General features: G+C 43.5%; 1 protein-coding gene across 8 annotated transcripts in view; it reads right to left on the bottom strand.

Moving 5' to 3' along the window:
* Positions 1-17,781, bottom strand: part of LOC140730552 (N-acetyllactosaminide beta-1,3-N-acetylglucosaminyltransferase 2-like) — a 56,930-nt gene extending 39,149 nt beyond the window's left edge. For 2 of the 8 annotated variants that reach the window (XM_073051167.1, XM_073051172.1), the window contains exon 1: positions 17,326-17,737. The gene's annotated coding sequence lies outside the window, so the exon portion shown is untranslated. Of the gene's footprint in view, positions 1-16,042; positions 16,147-17,325 lie in introns of all 8 variants that reach the window. The other 6 variants (XM_073051168.1, XM_073051173.1, XM_073051169.1 and 3 more) reach the window with 5 other exon arrangements.
* Between the last annotated feature and the right edge of the window lie 2,570 nt (positions 17,782-20,351).

The raw sequence follows: 20,351 nt of genomic DNA, 5'->3' as shown, positions 1-20,351 counted from the left end.
CATCAAATTTTTAGATGGCACTTGAGCTATGCCTAGCCACACAGTCCTGGGTGTAGAGAGGCTAGAGCAGTGAGCTAAGCATGCATCCTTGAAGTGCACCAGTGTTGACTGTTAATGAGGAGATGTTATTTCCAATCTGCACTGACTGAGCTCTCCCAGTGAGGAAGTCGAGGATCCAGTTGTAGAGGGAGGTACAGAGGCCCAGGTTTTGGAGATTGTTCATTAGTACTGATGGTATGATTGAGTTAAACGCTGAGCTGTAATCAATAAACAGCAGCCTGATGCAAGCATTGCTGTTGTCCAGGTAATTCAACGCTGAATGGAGAGCCAGTGAGATTGCATCCGCTGTAAACATATTGCGGTGATAGGTAAATTGCAACGGGTCCATGTCCTTGCTAGGTAGGAGTTGATTCTGGCCGTGACGAACTTCTCAAAGCACTTCATCACATTACATATGAGTGCAACTGGGTGATAGTTAATTGAGGCAGCCATCCTGCTTTCTTGGGCTTTTGGTATAATTTTTGGCCTTTTAATGTAGGTGGGAACCTCTGATAGCAGCAGTGAGAGATTGAAGATGTCTTTGAAAGGTCACGCCAGTTAGTTGGTTCATTGCCCTACCATGTACACCATCAAGGCCTGACGCCTTGCGAAGGTGCACCCTTATTTAAGATGTTCTGACGTTGGCCTCTGAAACAGAGATTACAGGGTCACCAGATGCTGCAGGGATTCACACAGGTATAGTTTTATTCTCTCTTTCAAAGTGTGCATAAAGGGCATTGAGCTCATCTGGGAGTGAAGCATCACAGCCATTCAAGATGTTAGGTTTCACCTTATAGGTACTCATAGCCTGCAAACCTGCCAGAGCTGATGTACATCCAATTCCGTCTCCAACCTCAATCAGGGGACCACTACATTGAGCACCTCTGCTCCATCCACGAAGTGCAGTATCCCCAGTGGCCAACTATTTTAATTCCTATCCCCATTCCTGTTCCAGTATGTTGGTCCATGGCCTCCTCTTCTGCCACAATGAGGCCGCTCAGGTTGGAGGAGCAACACTTCATATTTTGTCTCGGTAGCCTCCTGTAATTTTTCATCCTTCCCTTTCCCCTTCTATTCCTCATTCTGGCCTCTTAGCTCCTCCTCCTCCTCACCTACCTTTCACTTCCCCCTTCCCCTTCTGCTATGGTCCACTCTGCTCTCCCATCAAATTTCTTCTTCTCCAGCCCTTTATCTTTTCCACCTATCACCTCCCGGCTTCTTCCTTCATTCCCACCCACCTGGCTTTGCCTATCACAAGCCAGATTGTCGTTCTTCCACTCCTCCCACCACTTTATTCTGGCATCTTCCTCCTTCCTTTCCAATCCTGATGAAGGGTCTTGGCCCAAAACATCAATTGTTTATTCATTTCCATAGATGCCACCTGATCTGCTAAGCTCCTCCAGCATTTTGCATGTGTTGTTCAATTGGAATTGTTTTTAAGCTCTTAAAACAGACTTCTGTAGGTTGTACCTGGATTACTTGTTCTGATCTGGATCATTGGACTTGAATGCCACAGACCTAGCCTTCAGCAGTCTACAAATCTCCTGATTCATCCATGGATTTTTGTCTGGGTATGTCCGGTATGTTCTCAAAGGCACACACTCGGCCACAGGTCTTGATGAAGTCAGTGACAACTATGGCATATTCATTCAGATTCAAAGATAAGTCCCTTAATATTGTCCAGTCCTCTCACTCAAAGCAGTCCTATGATCACCCATCTGCTTGATGATACCTTTTTGGTCCTCACCAGTGGTGCTGCAGTCTTCAGTCTCGGCCAACATACCGGGAGTAGAAGTACAGCCAGGTGATCAGACTTCGCAAAGTGCAGACATGGTATGGCACAGTATGCATTCTTGATAGTGGTATAACAGTGGTCAAATGTGGTAGCTCCTCTAGTTCCACAGGTGAAATGTTGGTGCTAGTTGTTCAGAGACTTCTTCAAGCTGGCCTGGTTGAAATCCCCTGCAATGATAGGGAAGATACTGGGGTGGGCTGTTTCGTGACTGCTAATCACAGTGCTCAACTCCTCCAGTGCCTGCCAGACATTGGCCTGAGGTGGAATGTACACCACTACCAGGATGATAGCACAAAACTTCCTCAGCTGATAAAATTGATGACTCTTGAACTCCAGATGTTCCAGGTCAGGTGAGCAGAATTGAGACAGAACCATCATGTCTGTGCAGCACGATGGGTTAATCATGAAGTGTACTCCCCCTCCTCTACCTTGAAAAGACTCAAATGACCTCACTTTGCAGAGAATGGTGAAGCCATCAGGCTGTGGCGCTGCATCTGAAATGGTAGCGATGAGCCATATTTGCAAGAAGCCAAATATACAGCAATCCCTGACGTCCCTCTGGTACTGCAATCTTGCTCCGAGATCTTCAATTTTCCTTTTCAGTCCATACATTCACCAGCAGGACAGTCGGGAGTGAGGGTCTGAGTCTTCTGTGTTTCAATCTTACCTGTAGACCAGCATATCTTTCCAGTTTCTGCTTTCTTAAAGGGGAACTGCATTTCTGACCCAAGTCTGTCGTCTGGGGTCAAATGATTTGAAGGATTGATTTTAAAAACATCTTAAAATGATGTTGCTTACTGAAGTAAAGATGGCTGTGACTGTGGTTTTCAGCTGTACTGGTCCTAAACAGAAACATTTAATGATTCCCGTCAGAGCTGTACGCAAAATCACCATCATTTTGGGATTGATACCAAGGGCTTAAAGATAAAAAGTGGTGCAGCAATTTGCAAAGGTGATCTAGACCTTGAGGAATTTGCAAAATAAGGATAGAAGAGCACCAAACCCTCCTGAAAAGTAAATTATTGCACTTTGGAGGGCATTTGACCCACTGAATCTCTTCAGCTTTTGCAGTCTGTTTCAATTTCCCTCTGTCTGACAAATGATTTTTATACAAAGACTTAATTAATGGTAAGATTATGTCTATATGCCTTTAAATTTTAGAATTGACTCAGGCATTATATGTATATAAAGAATGATACTGGACTGTAAATGTTTATATAAAAACATTCAAGTCACCATATTGTCCTAAGAGCCTGTACGTATTAAGCACCCATGTATAGAGGCCCACAGTCTTTTAAAAGGAAACACATTCTTCTAAAAAGAGTATCCTGATTAACAACACAAGCAGGAAAGGCAATTTTGATGACTAGGTAATACACACAAGATGCTGGAGGAATTCAGTAGGCCAGGCAGCATCTATGGGAAAGAGTGCACTCAATGGGCCGAGACCCTTTGGCAGGACTGGAGAAATAAAGATGAGGAGTAGAGTTAAAAAGTGGAAGGAGGGGAGGGAGAAACACAAGGTGCGCGTTGCCTGGATCTCCTGCAGATCTTCTCTTGTTGATGACTGTGTGTGTGATTTTGTGTATGCTGGCATTGGTGGTGAGAACCCATTCACACCGTGAATCATTACTATGTTCTTTCTGGCAGTTTAATACAATTGAAAAACTTCCTCATCTCCAGTAAAACCCCAGTGATCCAGCACAAGGCTAACTTTGGTGTGCCTGACAATTGGAGGCCATTTATTTTAAAAGCCAACATTTTTAAATTCACATTATTCAGATGTTACGCAGTATTATAACACACTTCCTAGTGGACCTGGTAAGTTTAAGAGTAGCACAGGAAGTTGGCACGCAGCCAGTGAAAGTGGTGTGCCAGAGGCTAAAGCATCAGGATTTTATAAAGAGCGGGACAGCGGACTACCAGAGTATGTCACCAGGTTACTTTTGTTTTGTTCTCTGACATACTTGTTTGAATTTGGAGATCAAGCTCAGAATTCTTGACTGAAAATTCTGATGATCACATAATCAGGGTGTCAAGTGGACATTCAAATCAGCATTCAAATTCACTCAAAACATAAGTTATTAAATTCTGATAGCATGGCATGCATCATCATTGTTGATAAACAGCCTGAAACAAAGATCAACATGTTACACCAGGCAAATCCCAGAATAGCACTAAATACAATGAATAACAAAAGTAACTGAATAGATTATGTAAACAATGATGACCCTGTTAATATAACAACCATTGTAATGGTCACATGTAGCAGTTAGCCTATTTTCACAATTCACAGCTTACAAGCTAACTGTAACAAATTACAATGGAGATATGTATTACAATGACGATACGGCGTGGCATTCTGAGCTTTGTGCTCCGTGGAATACGAAGTCTGTATTTCGATTCAAATACTATATTTAACGTTTATTTTGACGCTGACAAATTACATCTGTCACAGTCAACTAACTGCAACCCCTCGTGATCTTCACAGATACTTTCCCCAAATCATCACCAGCTAGTGAATCATTTCCAGATTTGAGATAAGTGTGAACTTCGTGCCATTCAGTTAATTGGATGGTCATCGCCTCTTCCTTCTCTGTTCAATCCTTAAAAGACCATTCATTTCTACATGTGAAAGATGCAAAATGCCCTGGCAGAGCTCAGAGCCGTTGACTTGCAGCAACCTTCAGACAGCATAATTGGTATGATTTTCAAGAGAACCAAAGCCAATTGCCATGTACAGTATTTTAGCTTCATTTCCTGACGTTTGTTCCTTACATCTTTTTTTAAAGCCAAGGTCGCCACTCCAGTCTATCCTTTGTCAAGTACCCATGACGTAACACTGCCTGGTGTCTCTTGTAGCAAAGTCTTTCTTTAAATGATAATGGTTGCAGTACATCACAGACACAAGAGGTTCTGCAGATGCTGGAAATACACACAATGTGCTGGAACTCAGCAGCATCTATGGGTAGGAATAAACAGCCAATGTCACTGGCTGAGACCCTTCATTGTGGCCGGAGAGGAAAGGAGAAGGTGGCAGAGGGGAAGTAGTACAAGGTGGCAGCTGATAGGTGAAACCGGAAGAGCGGGAAAGGGTGAAGAGCTTGGAAATTGATAGCTGGAAGAGATAGAGGGCAGGAGAAGGGGGAATCTGATAGGAGAGGGTAGAAGACCATGGGAGAAAGAAGGGGGAGGAGAACCAGAGGGAGGTGGTGGGCACGAATAAAGAGGTGTGAGAGGCAAACAAGAGTAGGAATGATGAAGGTGGGGGGACAGAGGGGTGGTAATTACTCAAAATCAAGACATTGATGTTCAAGCCATTAAGTTGGAGGCTACCCAGATAGAATACAAGATGTTGCTCCTCCAACCTGACTGCGGCCTCATCACAGCCATAGACTGACAAGTTGGAATGGGAGAGGGAAGCCGAACTGAAATGGGTGGCCACTGGAAAATGCCACTTCTTGTGGCAGACAAAGTGAAAGTGCTCGACGAAGCAGTCTCATCAATATACAGGAGGCCACACTGGGAGCACCGGACACAGTAGATGACCCCAACAGACTCACAGGTGAAGAGTCACCTCACCGAGGAGGACTGTTTAGGGCCCTGAATGGCAGTGAGCGAGGAGGTGTAGGGGCACATGTGGCAATTGTCTAGCTTACAAGAGTAAGTGCCGGGAGAAAGATCAGTCAGGTGGGTGAGTGGACAAGGGAATCATGTCAAGGGCAATCCCTGTGGAAAGTGGAAGGTGAGGGGGGAGGGAAAGATGTGCTTGGTGGTGGGAACCCATTGGTGGTGGAAGTTACTGAAAGTATGTGCTGGATGTGGAAGCTGTGGGGTGGTAGGTAAGGACAAGAGGAACTCTTTCCCTGGTGTGATGGCAGGATCACTTGTAGAGACTGTGACAAGAACTACATTGGCTGGACAGGGCACAAACTCTCAACTCGTTTACAGGAACACAAACTGGCAGTACAGAGACATGATCTACTGTCGCCAATCTCAGTACAGGAACACTAGGGAGGACACCACTTTAACTGAGATACCTCACCACAGAGGCTCTGGCGCAGCCAAACACGAAGCCAGCACAAGAATTTCAATTTCTCTGATTCTCTTTTGAAAAGTCTGTAAACAAATATATTGAAATAGACGTCATCTACAAACCCCGAGCCAAAGAAACGCAAGCCAGAGTTCAAAGGTCAACCGAAGAGGTAGGCAATCAGGACCGATGCGAGCAAACAGGGGCCGACATAAACACGAACACTCCCAGAGAGAAATATCAACAACTGTGCACTGAGGATGTCACATCGATTGGCGGTGAAATGTCTGCAAGCTAGTTGCCAAACACCACAACATCCAATGCCTCAACCCGAGCTACCAACACTCACCACCATCCTAATGTGGATGTGTTTTTCAGAAGGAAAGCCCCTCAACTCACAGATCTGTTGCAGCAGCTACTACAACCTCAGCCTTATTGGCTCACTTCAGTGGCTTCCTGCATTGCTTTTCCTCTTACTTTGAATGAAGTAAGCTAATTACTTTGTTGTTTCTAATCTAACTGAACATTTCCTCCATCTAATAAATAGGCTTTTCCATTAACTCCAAACTCTTCTCCAGTGCGGTGATTCCATCCATTTTTGGAAACTCCGTTAAGATATGACATGAAGCTGCTTGAAAGGTAACTGGAGATCCCCCTCAATCTAACCACAGTTACTAATGAACTGTAAACATCCAATGATTGACTCCCTCACCACCCACACTCCAATTTTTTTCCCACTGCTCAGGTTGTGAAGTTTTAAAAGCAAAACTTGAAACCTGCACTCATACCTGTGGTGTGTGGAAATCTGCGGTGGGAGTGAGGGGAGGCCACAGCACTGGAGAGAAAGAATGGAGATAGAGACAACTGGAATGTGGGGATCAATCTGACAGCAGGGCAGAGAGTTCAGTGGTAAACACAGGAGGAGCCATACTGTGAAGGGCAGTCTGGCAGCAGAAACCAGATTCAACCATGCAATGGAGAGGTCTGTCTGTCACCAGGGCAGCAAAGATCTGCAATCGAAAACAACATGGCAAATTGAATGTGGCCCAGCTTAGAACAACTCTGTATAGGACTAAGATGGTACACTTTAACTGTCATACAAGTTGCTCATCACCAACTATTTTTGGCTCCTTAGAAATATTTTTCTGACAGCACTTCTTTGACAAATGTGTTTACTTTATTTCCGATTACCCCTAGATATGTTTAGTCCCAATGATGAAGCAGAGTTTGAAGAAAATTAAAATTTTATTTCATGTTTTAAAAGCCATACACTGCTGAACTAATCCCAATTATGTTAGGCTGCAATGTAATATTTCTGACTCAGTATTTCAGTGGCCAATAAAGTGAGAAAGCTGGATTTAACAAGATGTACAAAACATACCTTAACTTCTCCAAATGTTTTGACTCCTAAATAATTTTCAGCTGATAGTCCTCCAAATCTGACCTCAACATCCCTATTTCATTGTAAAACACCCTTGGTATTAACCTTCTTGGCTTTCTAACAAAAGCCATCAATCTCTTTCTTAGAAAAGGTTCCATTTAACCAAGCTTTTTGTCAACAATTCCATCTGGGTCTTAGTGTAAAGTCCATTACTCTTTCTTTGAAATTCTTCCCCTCTTTATAAAACTTCTGAAGTTTTGGAAATGATATCAAGCAAGGTGCCAATAAAAATCAACACAGAGCTTGCAGGAATGACGCATTCAGGGAGAATTTCACCTTACTTCCCATGGGAAGATGTGTCTCCACTGTGTCTGTATCAGAATGTGACCATCTACCAATAATGTTTAACTCCAAAAAAATTGCTCTTAATGACAGGGATCCAGAAATCATTTTCTCAGCATTTCAACAAATAATTTCAGCTTCACCTAAACTTCATATTGTAAAATGAGGATTAACACTAGTACCCCAAAATTGTGCACGAGGCAGAAATGTGGAAAGGTGGACTTAGTTCACAGCCTTTAACATACAGAAATAGAAAAGATTAATGTAAAAAAAAGACTATAAACTGGCTCTGAATGCAGCATGAATAACTTTAGTTAGCATTAAAAATATGCACAATACTGTGTAAAAATCTTGGGTACACTAGGTTATTTATATGGTTTCAGATGATACGGCCTCCATAAAGACTTGATCTCAACATCACTGAAGCTGTGGCAGATTACCTGAAGAGACAGAAGTGAAACAACCAAAGTCTGCAGAAGAACTGTAGCAAGTTTTCAAAGATTCTTGGAACAATCTACCAGCCGATTTTCTTACAAAACTCATGACCATGTACTTCAAGAAAATTGATGCAGTTTTAAAGGAAAAGGGTAGTCACACCAAATATTGATTTGATATTTTAATAGTTTGCTATACTTTATAGTAATTGTTTGATATTTAGAAACTTTTCAATTCATTACTTTTGAAGGCATCTTCACTTTACAGCATGTTTTTAAACAGGTGCCGAAGACTTTTGCACAGTACTGTGCATCTTCAGTTGTGAGGTGCCTGCCGCAGGTTGTCCTTGTTACTGAAGCAGAGAGAAAGGCAGGGATCATTGCTGATCAACAAGCCACAAGCTTCATACCAAATAAGGCTATTGCTCCAACAAAGACAGCTCTCCATCATCATCCTGACTGCAGTCTACGTCTCCCCTCAGTCAGACGTCAAGACAGCACTTGAGGCACAAGGTGCCATTATCATTAAAAGTGAAATGGCGAACCCCCAACACCTGTCACATCTTTATAGGGGACAGGAATCACACTCGCCTGAAGAGGTCTCTGCCCACCTACTATTTGCAGTTTGAGACACAGAACATGTCCTGCCACCATGGCCTCTACCCATGGGCCCAGGCTTGCCTGCAACTCGCCTCTACCCATGGCCGGGCCCAGGCCTGCTCGCAACATTCCTGTACCCATGCCCAGGCAATGGGAGGGGAAGCTGGCCACCACAACCCCATAAGAAATGCTGACACATCCCCTGCCAATGCAGAGGCCCCAACAAAGACAGAGACGGAGATTAAGCCCAGGACTGAGAAAAAGCCATCCACCTAGAACTCCCAAACCCCAACCACAAGCCCCTCCCCAAGAGGAGTCAACAAAAGAGTGAATGGCAGATGGACAGGCTGTGAAAAGGAAGATCTCACGAGACAATGACAAGACAAGAGATACCGGGCTTATCAGAATAAAAGTAATGAGAAGAAAAAGGTCACACAACTGAACGGTAGCAGCAACCTCTCCTCACCAGAGGATGAAGTAAATATGGAAAACCAACAGACAGAGAAAGCATCAAAGCAGAGGGGGGACAAAGAGTCAGAGAGCTCACAGACAAATACAAGCAAGGGGATATTCAGCTTGTCACCTACCCCAACCTCCCTGGTTTCCCATTCTGACACAACCCAGTTCAAAGAACAGAAATCCAAACAGAATCACAGACAGATCTCTCCCCAGCATCACAATTCCGAGTAGCCGAGTCCAAAAACAGTCAGGTAGTTCACCAAGGCATTCAGTGTGAGAGCTCAGGTTAATTGACTATATATTCGTGATCCCTTAATTCCAAAAGCTATGGAGAATAAAAACTGGCATCTCTAAACACTCGCACTGTGCAATGCGTTAACATCTTGCAATGCATTACCATGGTCAAGGCAGTTGTGACTTTGCTGTAAGAGTGTGGGCTGCCTCATCTTTGCAGCTATCGGAGGTGGTCGCAATGGTGGTCCCAAGGAAAATCTATGTGGCCAGTGGGAGGAATAATAATCACAAATCCTGGGTATTCTGGGAGGCAACTTGTCATTCACTAAAGTCAATGAGCTGATGAGTGAGCAGCTCTTGTGACTGATATAGGGTAACACTCCACTCCACCTAATCAATATCCACACCTCACGCATGCTGAGGGAGTGTCGAGCTGCCCTCCACCAGCTCCCACCCGCCGATGATGACAACGTCCCAACCAGTCATTCTGGCCAGTGACCTCAGCTGCATCATTGATGGCTGGACAATCAGGCAGTGCAGACAGAACAGTGAAGTGCAGCCCAAGATGCTGGAAACAGCTAAAGATGCAGAGTTTGCAATGCCTTCAGTGCCCCTGCAGGTGGAGCTGAGCTGAAACACACTTGGACCAATGGGATTTCTTATTTATGTCACATGGAATACTCAAAATAAAGCTGAATTCAGGAAGCTACCACATAACATTTACACTGGAACAGAAAAGCAGTCACAGTCAGATCCTAACATCACACCAGTGTTCTTCTCTGACCACTGCCTTCTTCATGCCTCCAGTCACCCACAGGAGGACTGGGACGCAGCAGGGGAACGTGGATGTTGAATGTCAAGGTGCTGACCTCAGAATATCAAGGAACTAAAGAGAGATTACAGAGGTTGGAGAACAGTGATGCGCTTCATTAACTCTGTTTCACCAGTAGGAAGCGACCAAGGAGAACATCAACAGGTTCTTCATGCTGAAAGCAAGAGGGAAACTTGCAGCAACTTCTGCAATTGAGCAGCGAGGACATGAGAGTGAAACTCAGAGGTGAAGAACCAGTAAGTTGCACTCTTTTCCTCTGAATCCTCTAAGATCATCTTTCAATCCAGGATCCGCTTTGTTGAGTGGGGTGAGCGGGGTTCACAGGGGAACTCTGTCACTCACAGCCTTAAGGAAGATCTTCACAGACAGACATACTGCAGATCCTTATCTGTCGGTCTCTATGACAGATAGGCCAACAGACAATGCAGCCTCCCGGAACTCCCCATCCTTTATCAAGGAGAGGTTAGATAATGGCAAGCAGGGAAGTTTGGATGAGCCAATGTACCTGGAGAAGCTGACTGGCTCCATCTGCTCCTTTAGCACAAATAAACTTTCAGAAGTGACGGCTTACTGGCAGAGTTGTACTTGGCTTTGTGGGAGTGAGTGAGCCAGGACTTGCTATCCAGTGTAGACTGCTTCTGCTGCTGCACACGGAGAGGAAGAGGTGGATGGGGAAGCCCCTTGAACAATAAAAATAGCGTAGCACCCCAGGGAGCCACACAATGGAATAGTGCTATGTTTGTTCTTTGTTTGTATTATAAAAAAGTTCACACCTGAGTGTAACGACTATGAACGCAAATGTTTTTGCACTGTTTCTTACTTTGTACTTATCTTTTTTTTAAATTAAGAATATAGTTCAGCCTTCAACACAATCATCCCATCCAAACATATCATGTTTCAAGACCTAGGTCTTTAGCTTCCTCTGCAAATGGATCCACAAATTCATCTTCAGCAGACCTCAACAGTAAGAATTGGTAACACTACCTCCTCCTCCTCCTCACTAACTATCAACACAGGTGCACCTCACAGCTGAGTGCTTCCCGTTCCACTTTATACACACACAACTGTGTGACAAAGAACAGTTCCAATATGATATACACATTTACTGAAGATACCATTGTTGTTGATTAAATCACAAGTCACCACAGTGGAATAAGGTTGAACACCTGGTGAGTGGTGTCATAACAACAGCCTCCTCTACTCACTGGCAGTGATTCTAAAGAAATGACTGTTGACATTGGCTGATCAGCCATGGACTGGGTCACTAACATTAAATTCCTGGGCATTAACATATTGGATGACTTATCTGGGTCCAGCACATAGAACAAAAAGGAAGGCACACCAATGTATTCACTTCCTTAAAAGGTTAAGGAGGTCTGAAATGTAACCATACACCAAATTCTTCAGATGTACCTTTGAAAGTGTCCTGACTGATCACAATGTGATCTGGTACAGCAACTCAAACGTGCAGGAATGTAAGGGTGGAGTTGACTCAGCCCAGTACATTACTGGCACATCCTTCCCCACCAACAGAACTATCTACATGCGGTGCTGCTTCAAGGGGGCAACATCTGTCATCAAAGATCCCCACTATCCAGTCCATGCTATCTTTTCACATCTACCATCACGCAGGAGGTACAGAAGCCTGAAGCCCCACACCACCAGGTTCAAGAGAAGCTACTTCCCTTCAACCATTTGCTTCTTGAACTAATATGTACAATCTTAAACACTAGTTCAGTATATTAATACTTCAGAATCTTTGTTTGTGATTAAATTTGCTTTTGTTCTTATAGTACTCTTGTATAATTTGTCTTTCTTGTAAATATTATTATTATCATCTGATGCTTTTGGCTGTGATGCTGCTGCAACTAAGGTTTTTCATTGCATCTATACATTACATGAACTTACACATATTTCTCCTCAATGATCTAACCGCTGTGCTGATGCCCTGGATACGATGGCATGTTTTGTCCTTCCTGTCGGCCTTAAGTGACAAGGTGGTCCCATGATATGGATGGTCAGCCATGTTTTCCAGGGGCTTATTCTGCACCTTGATTGTGTGGTGGAAGGAGGAGTGGTTATTGCACCAGAGTGGTAGATTAGTAGATTGGCTTTGTCTTCAAGATATTTGGTGCACAGTCCATTCATGCTTCAGTGGAAGAACCTTCAAGCTACAACCTACTACAATGTGTGTGCACATACACAACAGTCACCTGTGAACTGTGAATCAGCGAATGAGGCTTTGGAATTCAATGATAAAGGCCGAACATTTTCCCATTTGTCATGTTCATTAATTCTGTTCCTGCAAGAAGCTTGTTGGGAAATCAAATGCAGTACTACAGCAAGGAATACTGAGAACAAAGGAAGGTTGCTGTGGTGAGATTGTCTTGACTGATCACTGACAGCATTTGGCATGGAATTGCACTGGACTCTTTGGTTAGGGTCATGAACTCGCATGCCACCATAGAAAAAGAATAGCATATGGAAGAATTTCCGAACTTAGCCAAATCCGAAGAAGATTTCTCAGTCCCCTTTAGTTAAGTCCTACAATCACAGAGCAGTGTAAATTGTCCCACTGAAATAAGAATAATTCCAATGAGTATCAAAATTCAACAACACTTTCACAAAACATTGCTCGTGTCAGGCATATACATTTGAAGATTCTACACAATCCCTTCGGGTTGATCGCCATTACAAACTCGCAAAAGCGAAGTTCAATGCTGCTTTTCACACTTCCTTGGATTTCTCTTGAAATAAAACCACATTCCCTTTTTCCTCTTATTGGCTGGGAACCCCATTGTGACTGACAAATTTTTCTGCCTCTGGGAAGTGACAATATTCATAATGACTTTCCACATGACAGATATTTATGATGACAAGTCTTCTCACTTGCATTATCACTCCACAGAGTCTTTAAGCAACACACACAAAACGCTGGAGGAACTCAGCAGGTCAGGCAGCATCAATGGAAATGGATGTCAAAGCTTCAGGCTGAGGCCCTTCTTCAGGACCAGAAAGGAATGCGGAAGACACCAGAATAAAAAGGTGGGGAGAGGGGAAGAAGGACCAGCTAGAACATCCCCTGACATATCATCACTAGATTTTTCTTATTTTTAGCATAATCCCTAAATTTTTACTTTGTTGCATTACAGTAAGCAACAGTATGCTCAGTTGAATTATCTGCAGGGACAAGATTTTCTGGTCATATTTAATGCAACGCAGTGGAATGGAACAAAAACCACAGGGACCAACAATATAAATGCACACAGATAACACATTTCAAACAAAGGAGTCAAGGTGCACCTAAAAAGGGAAAAAAAATCATTTTAATCCTTGGACCCAACATCGAGGGAAAAAAAACATCAGAATACAGCTGCAGTTCCAAGTTCAAAGGCTTGAAGGTATGTGGAACAAGTAGTACTAGATATGAACACCTTGCTAACATACTCCCTGGAGAGTGCACTGCAGATGTTCTTCTTAAATTAAACTCTAGCAAAGCAATATAGTACATATTAGGTTGAGCAATGAATTGATTGTGTATACCAGATGATAATTCTGGACCACATGAAGCTATAAAGTGTGCAACCAGACAGAATGGAGCAGCACAGGGCCAGATACTTTGGCCCACAATGTCTGTAGCAACCTGACTCATCCCATCTGCTTGCACAGTCAGTATCCCTCAGTTCCCTCAATGTTCATCTGTCCATCTAACTGCCTTTTAACACTGATATTGTACCTCTTAAGATCCCCCCTCCCTTATCTTAAATCCCTTGAGCACTTGACATTTCCACACCAGGAAAAAGACTCCTTCAATCTATCCTATTCATGCCTCTCAGGATACTCCTATCAGGCTCTGAAGCTTCAGCAAAAACCGTCTAACTCTATCCAAAATCATCTTATTGTTAAGGCTCTCCAATCAAGAGAACCTCCTGATGCATTTCTTCTGTATCTCACCAAGGCCTCCACATTCTTCCTGTAATGTGGTGGTCAGACCCACTCACTACACCCCTAATATGACCAAAGTAAAAAGCTCTCTACAGCGGCAATATGATTTAGAAAGTTTAATACTCTATGCCCCAACCAACAAGTATGCTGCAAACCTTCTTTACCACCCTGTTCACTTGAGTTGCTATTTTCAGGGAATTAGAAACATAGAAAACCTACAGCACAATACAGGCCCTTTGGCCCACAATGCTGTGCTGAACATATACTTACTTTAGAAATTACCTAGGGTCACCCACAGCTCTCTATGTACCGTATACTTATCCAGGAGTCTCTTAAAAGACCCTATCATATCCTTATGGAATTATGGACTTGTACAGCAAGATTCCTCTATACATCAGTGTCCTGCCATTACTTGTATACTTTCCTCTTACATTTGACCTGAAAGATTACACTCTACAGGGCATTCCTCCTCTCAAATGATATCCTGTTGTATCCTTTGACAATCTTCCTCACAATTTACAACTTCATATTTTGTCTTATCTGCAAATTTACTAATCAGACTATGTGCTTTTTCATTTATATAGAACTGAGGTGTCAGCATTGAGCTTTCCAGACTATCACTGGCCACAGACTTCCAAGTGGAAAAAACACACCATCAGCCTTTGTCTTCACTGATCCAACCATTTTTGTATCCAATTTTAATTCACCATGGATGCCATGTGTCTCATTTTCCTGGAGCAGCTGACCAAGAGGAAGCTTGTCAAAAAATTTTCTCAAGTCCACATCAACGAGAAAATATCCACTCTCAATTATGCTCACACTTACTCAAAAGACAAAATTTGAGACAGTACCTCCATCACACAAACCTGTGCTGACTACCTATAACCAGTCCATGCTTTTCCAAATGCACATATTCAATATCAACATAGTAATATCAAAAAAGTTCATCACAACAATATGATATAGGAGCAGAATTAGGCCATTTGGCCCATTGAGACTGCTCTGCCATTTCATCATGGCTGATCCAATTTTCCTCTCAGCCTCACTGTCCTGCCTTCTCCCTGATTCCCTTCATGCCCTGACCAATCAAAAATCTATCAATCTCTGCCTTAAATATAAAGTCTTGGCCTCCACAGCTGCCTGTGGCAACAAATTGCATAGATTGATCACTCTATGGCTAAAGAAATTCTTCCTCATCTTCATTCTAAGAGGACACTCCCCGATTCTGAGGCTATGTCCTCTAGTCCTAGGCTCTCCTACCAGAGGAAACATCCTCTCCACATCCACTCTTATCAAGGCCTTTCACTGTTTGAGAGGTTTCATTGAGGTCACCCCTCATTCTTCTGAATTCTAGTGAAGACAGGCCCAGAGCCATCAAACGCTCTTCATATGACAAGCCATTTAATCCTGGAATCATTTTCATGAATCTCCTTTGAATCCTCCCCAGTCTCAGCACATCCTTTCTAAGAGAAGAGGACCAAACCTGCTCACAATACCTCAAGTAGGCCTCACCAGTGCTTTATAAAGTCTCAACATTATATCCATACTTTTATATTCTAGTCCTCTTGACATGAATGCTAACATTGCATTTGCCTTCCTCACCACAGACTCAACCTGTAAATTAAACTTTAGAGAATCCTGCACAAGAATTCCCAAGTTCCTTTGCACCACAAAGTTTTGGATATTCTCTCCATTTAGAAAATAGTTTACCCTTTTATTTCTTCAACCAAAATGCATGACTGTGCGCTTCCTGACACTGTATCCCCATCTGTCACTTCTTTGCCTGTTCTCCTAATCTGTTTAAGTTCTGCTGTCAACTTTCTACTTCCTCAAAATTACCTGACCCTCCAGATCTCTTCATATCATCTGAAAACTTTGCAACAAAGCCATCAATTCCATCATCCAAGTCATTGACATTTAATTTAAAAAATGGTCCCAAAACACCCACCTGTGGAACACTAGTCACCGGCAGCTAGCCAGAAAAGGCTCCCTTTTATTCCCACTCTTGCTTCCTGCCAATCAGTCACTGCTTTATCCATGCCAGTATCCTTCCTGTAATAGCATAAGCTCTTAATTTGTTAAGCAGCCTCATGTGTAGCACCTTGTCAAAGGCCTTCTGAAAATCCAAGTAACAACATCACCCAATTCTTTGTTCATCCTTCTTGTTAACTTACAAAAGAAATCAAACATGCAAGAAATCAAACATGCAAGAAATCAAACAGATCAGGTAAGATTTCCCCTTGAGGAGATCATACCAACTGTGGCCTATTTTATCGTGTGCCTACGGGTACCCTGAAACCACATCATTAGCAATCGCTTCCAACATCTTCTCAACCACTGAGGTCAGACTAACTGGCCTACAATTTCCCTTCTTCTGCCTTTCTCCGTTCTTGAAGACTGGAGTGACATTTGCAATTTTCCAGTTTTCCAGAACCATTCCAGAATCTAGTGCATCTCAAAAGATCATTAGTAATGCCTCTATAATCTCTTCAGCCACCCTTTTCAGAACCCTGGGGTGTACACCATCTGGTCCAGGTGACTTATCTACCTTCTGACCTTTCAGTTTCCCAAGGACCTTCTCCCTAGTAATATTAATTCTAAAAAATGCCTCAAGCAGGGTCTATTTAAAATTTCAATCACTAATGCAAACAATCATGCCTCATTCAAATTCTGCTGCATAAATACTAAATATACTGACAAAGCCACAAAACTTTATTATTTTTTATATACTTAAAACTAAGAATCAATCACTGACATCTTCAACATCTGCAAGAAGTGAAACTTGCACGGAACTGACCTATAACTAAATCAGAAATAGAAGGATAACATTTATCTTCAGTACTCTTATTTCCAAATCTGAAAAACTACTATCCCTGCGAAAACCATTCCTTCATAAAAGAGAACAAATAATTTCGTTCTTTAACCAACATGAATTAACCTTGAAACTTGATTTTCTTTTTACCCTAGAGATTCCCTCACCGCACAACTCCATTACAACAGGGGGGAAAAGCTTGCTTTCTACCGCACCATTTGTGACGTTCCGGGCACCTGACAGCCAATTAAGTCGGTAAGAAAGAACAGGCACTGTTGGAAAAGATACGCCGCAAGAACCCATGGTTTCGACCGTGTGCTATTAGTCACGAAAAAGCCTCCAACACAGACCTTTCTCCAGTCCCACACATTTCATGAGCTAATAGAGTGAACAAATGTAACACGGGTAGAGGGACTCACCATTCGGATGTAGAGAAGAGAACGCGGGAGAGGTAGGTAAGGTTCAAAGCAAGCCAAAGGCAAAAACGCCCAACATTAAATTCCGCGTATCACCAAATATCTTGACGAACCTTTAATAACCACATCGCCAGTTTAAATTCGTGCTAAGTCCATCACAGATCACAGGTTGTTGACGACGAACGCGAGTTCACGAGCTGAGGTTCTGGGTCTACGCGAAAAGCCGTTTCCGGCCGCCGAGTCTCGGAAATGAAACACTTCCAAGAATATAATCATCCGCGGAAACTGGCAGAGCGCCCGATCCAGAGCAGCCCGAAACAGCCGGCGCCCTCCCATCTGCCGGCCGAGAGCCGGGCTCCACCTACCTACCGGCTGCAACACCAGCTCACGCCGCAGCCGCAGCCACCAGCCACCAGCCTCCGACTCGGCACGGAACTGGAGCGAGTCCCGGCCGGGCGGTGGGCGGGGCAACTCCGCGGTGGGCGGGGCCGCGCCGGGCCGGGCCGAAGGGCGACACCGGCGTGGGCGGGGCCCGAGGGGCTGGTCCCCGGGAGCTCCGGGGGCCGGGCAGGATTACGTGACAAGGGAGTGGGCAGTGACTCCAGACACGCAGGGGGAGGAGCCGGTGGCTGCTGCGGGGCAGGGCTTTGAGAAAGCGGGGCGACCCCAGCAAGTGTGCGGGAGTTGGGGGAACTGTGAGGGTGCAAATGTAACGAGTGGAGTTTGGGGGCGGGAGGACAAGTTTGGGTCACGGGGAGGGTGGGAGATGTTTCCCTCGGGCCCCTTTGGTTTGTGCGTTGAATCTGACTGCAGGCTTGGGACGTCGGAGCGATGTTGCTGTCCACCTGCGATCATTCCGGAAACGCCGCCGTGTTTCCCAGAATTGCTGCTGCCCCAAGCCGGCGTTGATTTCGCATGTCCAGTGTCATGTGTTGAATGGTGCCACATTACATGGAGATGGCGCCAAGATAACCTGCCCAGCGGCAAGTCAACCACTGACCCATCACAGAAACAAGCAAGGGTAAACCGCCACTTACGATTGCGATTCATCGATGGGAAAGCCGAATATTCTCCGGCCGCTACGCCCTGCATAGTGATTTACAAGATCTGTGGCTGCGGCTTCCGCTGAAATGTATTTCCATATTTGGTGAAACACTCCGAAACACTTCAACAGCAAACAGTCAGCAGCTGCCACGTGTCTGGCTTTTAAAGATAAGGAAAACTCTTATTAAATATTGACATTGACTCTTTAAAAGTTTGTATTAATTTCGCTTTTGTATTTTTTTCTGGCATCGATGGTTATATATGTTTTCCTTGCAGTATAAGAAAGGACTGCTGTGATCGTGAACTTGCTAGTAGAACTAAAGGTTGGAAGTGATAGGCAGCCCAACTAAAAATATCGATGACAAAGCTGATGTCCTCGGTAGTGAAAGAAGTGTTGGAGGGCAGACAGTATTTGAAAGGACGGGTTGGTGTAGGCCTTCGAAAGAGGAGACTGGATATTTCGCAATTCTCTCAGCTGACTGTCACATTACATAATGGGAAGACAACATTGTCGTTAAAAACATGAAGAAATTCTCAAATATGCGTAGCATTTTTCACAAACACAGTTAATCTTATTTCACTTAAGTGCTATTTTAGTAGGAAATAAGAGTTGACGAAATGGGGCGCCCAACTTCCAAAACGTCATTCGCAAAGAACTAGAAAATGACTTGTTGGATCGTAAGGTTGCGAAGAGATCTTCGTGACGTTGGTGAGTAATATATACCACAAAATGCCGGAGGAACTTAGCAAGTCAGACACAAGATGCTAGAGGAAGTCAGTGTTAGCTCACGAAGAGCGGGAGGAACCCAGCGTGACAGGCAGCATCAATGGAGGAAAATGGACAGTCGATCATTAGGGTCGAGACCATTCACCCAGTCTGAAAGATACTGGGGAGATAGCCAGTATAAAAACTGGAGGAGAGGGCAAGGGTGGGACAAAAGCTGGCAGGCGAAGAGGTGGTTCGCCCATTACACACAGAAAGGGGAATTATTTACCGGTATGTCAGAGAGAGTATTTTGGAACTCAAAAAGTGATGGAAACAGTGATAATTTCTATTCGGCAAAGGCAGACAAATATTTGATAAGCAATGTGATGAGACAACATTGAATGAGGAAGCAGATTTGAGAGGCTGAATTGCCTCCTTGTACTTATAATTAGTTTTTATTAAATCAGTGCTTATTCAAAGCCCATCTCGGAGGACATATAATGCTCCTGAATTTAATGTCGCTTTTGAAAGACGAGACCATTAATGGATGATGCAGCATTCCCTCAGGACTATACTGGAGTGACAGCCCAGAGCTTTAAGTCCTTGACTTGATTTTTACTCCGCCAGGCCCCTCTGCACCTGCACCCTTCTTGGGTCTTAAAATTCTTTAACTTGAAACATTGATTATTCCTTTTTCCGCAGATGCTCCACAAACTGCAATGTGGGTTTTTTTTTGGCATTTTCTGATTTTTTTCTGTTTATTTCAGATGTTTAAGCAGCTGCAGTATTTAGGATTTTATAGCTTTAATATCATTCTCAATTTTAAATTATGCAAATTTGCATTTGCCTCCTGGGATTTAAAAAAATCAATTTGATAGCAGATCAGGGGAAATCAGTCCCTTCCAAACAATGAAAATAGAGCAATGACCTATCCCTTAAAGACATGAGTAAAGATTTTTAGACTGGATTACACAGCCAGGACAGTCGTGAAGGCAGATTCAACTGTTCTATTTAAAAGAGAGCAAGGAGGGGTGAAATGTGATAACCTGGATTGAACTGGGCCAGATAGCCTCCTCGTCTGATATGATTCTGTGATTCAAGTAATATCCACTTTTTTATCAATTCACTTTTAATTACTAAAGCGGCCTCTGGGACTTTTTAAGGTAACATATTTCAGTCCATAACACTTTTGATACGTGGGTCGACAAATGTCCTTTGATAATTTACCAATTTTTAAAATATACTCACATTAAATTTCCACTAAAAAAATCCCTGTGCT

Source organism: Hemitrygon akajei, chromosome 7 (assembly GCF_048418815.1).
Source record: "Hemitrygon akajei chromosome 7, sHemAka1.3, whole genome shotgun sequence".
NCBI classification, from domain to species: domain Eukaryota; kingdom Metazoa; phylum Chordata; class Chondrichthyes; order Myliobatiformes; family Dasyatidae; genus Hemitrygon; species Hemitrygon akajei.
This window is presented reverse-complemented; position numbering and strand designations above follow the sequence as displayed.